Source organism: Misgurnus anguillicaudatus, chromosome 2, assembly GCF_027580225.2.
Source record: "Misgurnus anguillicaudatus chromosome 2, ASM2758022v2, whole genome shotgun sequence".
Classification (NCBI taxonomy): Eukaryota; Metazoa; Chordata; class Actinopteri; order Cypriniformes; family Cobitidae; genus Misgurnus; species Misgurnus anguillicaudatus.
The window spans coordinates 7152501-7160000 of NC_073338.2; the positions used below are offsets into that span (position 1 = coordinate 7152501).

Consider the following 7500-nt stretch of genomic DNA (forward strand, 5'->3'; position numbering starts at 1 on the left):
TCTTGCGTGTATGAGGTCCTGGGTTCAATCTCCAGCATCTCCAAGTACTTTCAGGTGCTGTTCTCCCTTTATGAAAAACCTGAGTAATTGCTGATCTTTCATGATATTTCTCATGTTGTATAGTAAAAATGAAAGCCCTAAATCTTTGAGTAAAACCTACTGAAATCAAGCTTCTTGGAAGCTCTACGTTTGAGCCTATTGTACAAGTCATAAAATAATTTCTGGTAATCAGTTGTAACATGATCAAGTTAAATCCCTAAATATCAACGAACAACATAGGAGACAGCCGATGGGGATGTAGCTCAGTGGTAGAGCGCATGCTTCGCATGTATGAGGTCCTGGGTTCAATCCCCAGCTTCTCCAAATGCCTTCATGATTTTAAGAATCCCTGAATAAGTGTTGACGTTGTATCTGATTTACAAGTCTCACAGTAGTTCCTTTTCTATGCTTCTTGCCTCCGAAGACGAAAAACCATAAACATCTTAGCCACAGTGTTGCTTAACGAGCTGGGGATGTAGCTCAGTGGTAGAGTGCATGCTTTGCATGTATGAGGTCCTGGGTTCAATCCCCAGCATTTCAAGTAGTTATCAGGTGCTGTTCTCCCTTTATGAAAAACCTTAGTAATTGCTGATGTTTCATGATAATTCTCATGTTGTATAGTAAAAATGAAAGCCCTAAATCTCTGAGTAAAACATACTGGAAATCAAGCTTCTTGGAAGCTCTACATTTGAGCTCATTGTACAAGTCACAAAATAATTTCTGGTAATCAGTTGTAACATGATCAAGTTAAATCCCTAAATATCATACGAACAACAAAGGAGAAACCTGATGGGGATGTAGCTCAGTGGTAGAGCACATCTTGCGTGTATGAGGTCCTGGGTTCAATCTCCAGCCTCTCCAAGTAGTTTTCAGGTGCTGTTCTCCCTTTATGAAAAACCAGAGTAATTGCTGATGTTTCATGATAATTCTCATGTTGTATAGTAAAAATGAAAGCCCTAAATCTCTGAGTAAAACCTACTGGAAATCAAGGTTCTTGGAAGCTCTACGTTTGAGCTTATTGTACAAGTCACAAAATAATTTCCAGTAGTCAGTTGTAACACGATCAAGTTTAATCCCTAAATATAGCTGCAAGCAGCAATTGCGGGGTCAAGCACCTTCAGCGCAATGAGCACGCAAAGCACAGCAAAAACCACACGACGCAGCAAATGTGCAAAGCGCAGAAAGCGCGCAATACAGAGCCCGAACCCGAAGCAAAGCAAATGCAGAGCAGGATCACTGCAGTGCGGAGCAACAACAGTAAAGATGGCAAAAATATAACACGTGTGGAAAACCAGACAGGTCGAGAAGAACGTGTTAAAGGAAACGCAAAAGGAAATCTCAATAAGTGAAAGTAAGAGCTGGGATTCGAACCCATGACCTCAGGTTCCCAAAGCACAGCACTTACCACATGCGCCACTGAGAAAACAATTAAATTACTGAGTTGGTGTGTCCAAGCTATAGAATAGAGATTTAGAGCTGTAAACATTGATATCCAGCAATTACCAAACGTAAAGAAATATCAACATAGAGCACAAATAACTGAAATACAATGTATTGTATGAAAATCACAAAACATAAGTGAGAAAAAAAGTGAAGACAAAAACCACCGCACATGGGATTAGAACCCATGAACTCATGCTCTCAAAGCACAGCAGTTAACGCATGCGCCACTGAGCAAACGATTAAACCACTGAGTTGGTGTGTCCAAGCTATAGAATAGAGATTTAGAGCTGTAAACATTGATATCCAGCAATTACCAAAAGTGCAGAAATGACAACAGAGAGCACAAATAACTGAAATACAATGTATAGTATGAAAATCACAAAACTTAAGTGAGAAAAAAGTTAAGACAAAAAATGACGGCACATGGGATTCGAACCCATGACATAAGAATCTCATGGCAAGTGGTTAACCAGATGAGCAACTCAGTTAACACAGCTCAAGGGGAAGCAAAAAACAGCTTAGGTGCTGCAAGGATTGCCATATGCCAATCATCACAGATGCAGAACTGACAGTGCAGAGCAGAACTAACAGAAATACAATGTATATGAGAATCAAAAAGCTCAAGTGAGATTGAAGACAAGAAGATCATTCTGTATAGTAATGCTATACAATGTAATTTACAGTCACATTAATTTACTATGACAAATAGACAATGTTACAGGCACGGTCAACTTTGGAGTGGTATTTCTAAGAAAGAGAACAGAATATCAAAAATCTGTTCAGTCATTTCTGTCCAGATTGCTCCAAACATTATACGAGCAGTACTTGGCGCAAAATAAACAAAATTTGTAAAAAGAGTAGCGAAAAAATCATCTACCATATGCTTTACAATAACACATGAACAGAATGTTGGAAAATGACAAACGAGGTATCGTTGCAATCGGCATAAACCAGTGAATACAATTTCAAAAAGAAATTAATATCAGACAAAGTATTCAGAAGTTATAAGCAGTTCCATAAGAACTGTTATAGTTTATAACCCCTAGGTGGCGCTGTACTCTGAGTTCCCAGGTACCTTCAGGACATCATGTCGAAGCTCCCTACTAATTTTTGCGCGGATATGTCCAATAGTTAAAAAAATATAACAAATTATCTAAGATTTCAAAATGGCGGACAGGCGGTTCGTTCAAACACGGCATAATACACATCGACAGATGCGGCATGAGGTAAGCAATCCATAGACTTTAAGATCATAATTTTCTGACAAACAGTTCAGAAGTTATGGGCAAAAATAGCCTATTTTATTATCTCATGACCCATAGGTGGCGCTGTCACCAAATTTGGCATGGACCCCAAGTTCATGGTCCACATGAAGTGTACTAAATTTCATTTCAATTGATCAAAGAATGACTAAGTTACAGCTTCAAAACCATTTTTGCGTCAACCTCGTTAAGTTTGCGCATTTATTACTTTTGAACAAAGATAAATATCAAAATTCTGTTCGGTCATTTCTGTGCGGCTCACTCCAAAGATCACCTGTGCCAAATCTCATAAGAATTGAACCACATTTAAAGGAGGAGTAGCGAAAAAACGAAATACTGTACATTTCAAAATGGCCGCTACTGTAATGGGTGGAGTTTTACTGTAAAGTATCAAATTCAATAAGCAGGATGAGAGCAATCACGTGTACTAAGTAGAATTTTCATAGATCAAGCGGATCAGCAGTTATAACCATTTGAACATTGAATTTTTGCACTGCTGGTGGCGCTATAGAGTTAGTACTAGAGACCCCATTTTTGGTCACATGACTTTTTAAGACCACCACTGCAACTGTGCCAAATTTCATCATTTTCCTATGTACGGTTCATAGGGCTGCCATAGACGCCTATGGCTAAGAAGAAGAAGACGCAGAATAATAATAATAATACTAACAATTCCAATAGGTGTCACAGCACCTTCGGTGCTTGACCCCTAAATATCAACAAACAACAAAGGAGAAATCTGATGGGGATGTAGCTCAGTAGTAGAGCTCATGTTTCGCATGTATGGGTATCTGGGTTCAATCCCCAGCTTCTCCAAATGCCTTCATGATTTTAAGTATGCCTGAATAAGTGTTGACGTCGCATCTTATTTACAAGTCACACAGTTGTTCCTCTTCTCTGCTTCCAGTAAGACGAAAATCCCTAAACATATTAGCCACATTGAAGCTTATTCAGCTGGGGATGTAGCTCAGTGGTAGAGCGCATGCTTTGCATGTATGAGGTCCTGGGTTCAATCCCCAGCATCTCCAAATGCTCTCATGGTTTTAAGAACGCTTGAATAAGTGTTGGCGTTGCATCTGCTTTATAAGTCATTCAGTAGTTCCTTTTCTCTGCCTCTTGCCTCCGAAGACGAAAAACCCTTAACATCTTAGCCACAGTGCAGCTTACTTAGCTGGGGATGAAGCTCAGTGGTAGAGCGCATCTATGAGGTCCTGGGTTCAATCCCCATCATCTCCAAATGCTCTCATGGTTTTAAGAACGCTTGAATAAGTGTTGGCGTTGCTTCTGATTTACAAGTCACACAGTAATTCCTTTTCTATGCTTCTTGCCTCCGAAGACAAAAAACCATAAACATCTTAGCCAAAGTGTTGCTTAACAAGCTGGGGATGTAGCTCAGTGGTAGAGCGCATGCTTTGCATGTATGAGGTCCTGGGTTCAATCCCCAGCATTTCCAAGTAGTTTTCAGGTGCTGTTCTCCCTTTATGAAAAACCTGAGTTATTGCTGATGTTTCATCATATTTCTCATGTTGTATAGTAAAAATGAAAGCCTTAAATCTCTGAGTAAAACCTACTGGAAATCAAGCTTCTTGGAAGCTCTATGTTTGAGCTTATTGTACAAGTCACAAAATAATTTCCAGTAGTCAGTTGTAACACGATCAAGTTTAATCCCTAAATATCAACAAACAACAAAGGAGAGACCTGATGGGGATGTAGCTCAGTGGTAGAGCACATCTTGCGTGTATGAGGTCCTGGGTTCAATCCCCAGCATTTCAAGTAGTTATCAGGTGCTGTTCTCCCTTTATGAAAAACCTTAGTAATTGCTGATGTTTCATGATAATTCTCATGTTGTATAGTAAAAATGAAAGCCCTAAATCTCTGAGTAAAACATACTGGAAATCAAGCTTCTTGGAAGCTCTACATTTGAGCTCATTGTACAAGTCACAAAATAATTTCTGGTAATCAGTTGTAACATGATCAAGTTAAATCCCTAAATATCATACGAACAACAAAGGAGAAACCTGATGGGGATGTAGCTCAGTGGTAGAGCACATCTTGCGTGTATGAGGTCCTGGGTTCAATCTCCAGCATCTCCAAGTAGTTTTCAGGTGCTGTTCTCCCTTTATGAAAAACCAGAGTAATTGCTGATGTTTCATGATAATTCTCATGTTGTATAGTAAAAATGAAAGCCCTAAATCTCTGAGTAAAACCTACTGGAAATCAAGGTTCTTGGAAGCTCTACGTTTGAGCTTATTGTACAAGTCACAAAATAATTTCCAGTAGTCAGTTGTAACACGATCAAGTTTAATCCCTAAATATCAACAAACAACAAAGGAGAAATCTGATGGGGATGTAGCTCAGTAGTAGAGCTCATGTTTCGCATGTATGGGTATCTGGGTTCAATCCCCAGCTTCTCCAAATGCCTTCATGATTTTAAGTATGCCTGAATAAGTGTTGACGTCGCATCTTATTTACAAGTCACACAGTTGTTCCTCTTCTCTGCTTCCAGTAAGACGAAAATCCCTAAACATATTAGCCACATTGAAGCTTATTCAGCTGGGGATGTAGCTCAGTGGTAGAGCGCATGCTTTGCATGTATGAGGTCCTGGGTTCAATCCCCAGCATCTCCAAATGCTCTCATGGTTTTAAGAACGCTTGAATAAGTGTTGGCGTTGCATCTGCTTTATAAGTCATTCAGTAGTTCCTTTTCTCTGCCTCTTGCCTCCGAAGACGAAAAACCCTTAACATCTTAGCCACAGTGCAGCTTACTTAGCTGGGGATGAAGCTCAGTGGTAGAGCGCATCTATGAGGTCCTGGGTTCAATCCCCATCATCTCCAAATGCTCTCATGGTTTTAAGAACGCTTGAATAAGTGTTGGCGTTGCTTCTGATTTACAAGTCACACAGTAGTTCCTTTTCTATGCTTCTTGCCTCCGAAGACGAAAAACCATAAACATCTTAGCCAAAGTGTTGCTTAACAAGCTGGGGATGTAGCTCAGTGGTAGAGCGCATGCTTTGCATGTATGAGGTTCTGGGTTCAATCCCCAGCATTTCCAAGTAGTTTTCAGGTGCTGTTCTCCCTTTATGAAAAACCTGAGTTATTGCTGATGTTTCATCATATTTCTCATGTTGTATAGTAAAAATGAAAGCCCTAAATCTCTGAGTAAAACCTACTGGAAATCAAGGTTCTTGGAAGCTCTACGTTTGAGCTTATTGTACAAGTCACAAAATAATTTCCAGTAGTCAGTTGTAACACGATCAAGTTTAATCCCTAAATATCAACAAACAACAAAGGAGAAATCTGATGGGGATGTAGCTCAGTAGTAGAGCTCATGTTTCGCATGTATGGGTATCTGGGTTCAATCCCCAGCTTCTCCAAATGCCTTCATGATTTTAAGTATGCCTGAATAAGTGTTGACGTCGCATCTTATTTACAAGTCACACAATTGTTCCTCTTCTCTGCTTCCAGTAAGACGAAAATCCCTAAACATATTAGCCACATTGAAGCTTATTCAGCTGGGGATGTAGCTCAGTGGTAGAGCGCATGCTTTGCATGTATGAGGTCCTGGGTTCAATCCCCAGCATCTCCAAATGCTCTCATGGTTTTAAGAACGCTTGAATAAGTGTTGGCGTTGCATCTGCCTTATAAGTCATTCAGTAGTTCCTTTTCTCTGCCTCTTGCCTCCGAAGACGAAAAACCCTTAACATCTTAGCCACAGTGCAGCTTACTTAGCTGGGGATGAAGCTCAGTGGTAGAGCGCATCTATGAGGTCCTTGGTTCAATCCCCATCATCTCCAAATGCTCTCATGGTTTTAAGAACGCTTGAATAAGTGTTGGCGTTGCTTCTGATTTACAAGTCACACAGTAGTTCCTTTTCTATGCTTCTTGCCTCCGAAGACGAAAAACCATAAACATCTTAGCCAAAGTGTTGCTTAACAAGCTGGGGATGTAGCTCAGTGGTAGAGCGCATGCTTTGCATGTATGAGGTCCTGGGTTCAATCCCCAGCATTTCCAAGTAGTTTTCAGGTGCTGTTCTCCCTTTATGAAAAACCTGAGTTATTGCTGATGTTTCATCATATTTCTCATGTTGTATAGTAAAAATGAAAGCCCTAAATCTCTGAGTAAAACCTACTGGAAATCAAGCTTCTTGGAAGCTCTATGTTTGAGCTTATTGTACAAGTCACAAAATAATTTCCAGTAGTCAGTTGTAACACGATCAAGTTTAATCCCTAAATATCAACAAACAACAAAGGAGAGACCTGATGGGGATGTAGCTCAGTGGTAGAGCACATCTTGCGTGTATGAGGTCCTGGGTTCAATCCCCAGCATTTCAAGTAGTTATCAGGTGCTGTTCTCACTTTATGAAAAACCTTAGTAATTGCTGATGTTTCATGATAATTCTCATGTTGTATAGTAAAAATGAAAGCCCTAAATCTCTGAGTAAAACATACTGGAAATCAAGCTTCTTGGAAGCTCTACATTTGAGCTCATTGTACAAGTCACAAAATAATTTCTGGTAATCAGTTGTAACATGATCAAGTTAAATCCCTAAATATCATACGAACAACAAAGGAGAAACCTGATGGGGATGTAGCTCAGTGGTAGAGCACATCTTGCGTGTATGAGGTCCTGGGTTCAATCTCCAGCATCTCCAAGTAGTTTTCAGGTGCTGTTCTCCCTTTATGAAAAACCAGAGTAATTGCTGATGTTTCATGATAATTCTCATGTTGTATAGTAAAAATGAAAGCCCTAAATCTCT

At 39.8% G+C, this 7500-nt stretch overlaps 7 non-coding genes across 7 annotated transcripts; all 7 read left to right on the forward strand.

The window, feature by feature from the left end:
• Positions 1–291: 291 nt before the first annotated feature.
• On the forward strand, positions 292–363 carry trnaa-cgc (transfer RNA alanine (anticodon CGC)). The gene has a single exon. It is a non-coding gene; the product is annotated as a tRNA-Ala (tRNA).
• Positions 364–3700: 3337 nt separating this feature from the next.
• Positions 3701–3772, forward strand: trnaa-ugc (transfer RNA alanine (anticodon UGC)). Its single transcript has one exon. It is a non-coding gene; the product is annotated as a tRNA-Ala (tRNA).
• A 353-nt stretch (positions 3773–4125) lies between these two features.
• Positions 4126–4197, forward strand: trnaa-ugc (transfer RNA alanine (anticodon UGC)). The gene has a single exon. It is a non-coding gene; the product is annotated as a tRNA-Ala (tRNA).
• Positions 4198–5299: 1102 nt separating this feature from the next.
• Positions 5300–5371, forward strand: trnaa-ugc (transfer RNA alanine (anticodon UGC)). The gene has a single exon. It is a non-coding gene; the product is annotated as a tRNA-Ala (tRNA).
• Positions 5372–5724: 353 nt separating this feature from the next.
• trnaa-ugc (transfer RNA alanine (anticodon UGC)) lies at positions 5725–5796 on the forward strand. The gene has a single exon. It is a non-coding gene; the product is annotated as a tRNA-Ala (tRNA).
• A 462-nt stretch (positions 5797–6258) lies between these two features.
• trnaa-ugc (transfer RNA alanine (anticodon UGC)) lies at positions 6259–6330 on the forward strand. The gene has a single exon. It is a non-coding gene; the product is annotated as a tRNA-Ala (tRNA).
• Positions 6331–6683: 353 nt separating this feature from the next.
• Positions 6684–6755, forward strand: trnaa-ugc (transfer RNA alanine (anticodon UGC)). Its single transcript has one exon. It is a non-coding gene; the product is annotated as a tRNA-Ala (tRNA).
• Positions 6756–7500: the final 745 nt, after the last annotated feature.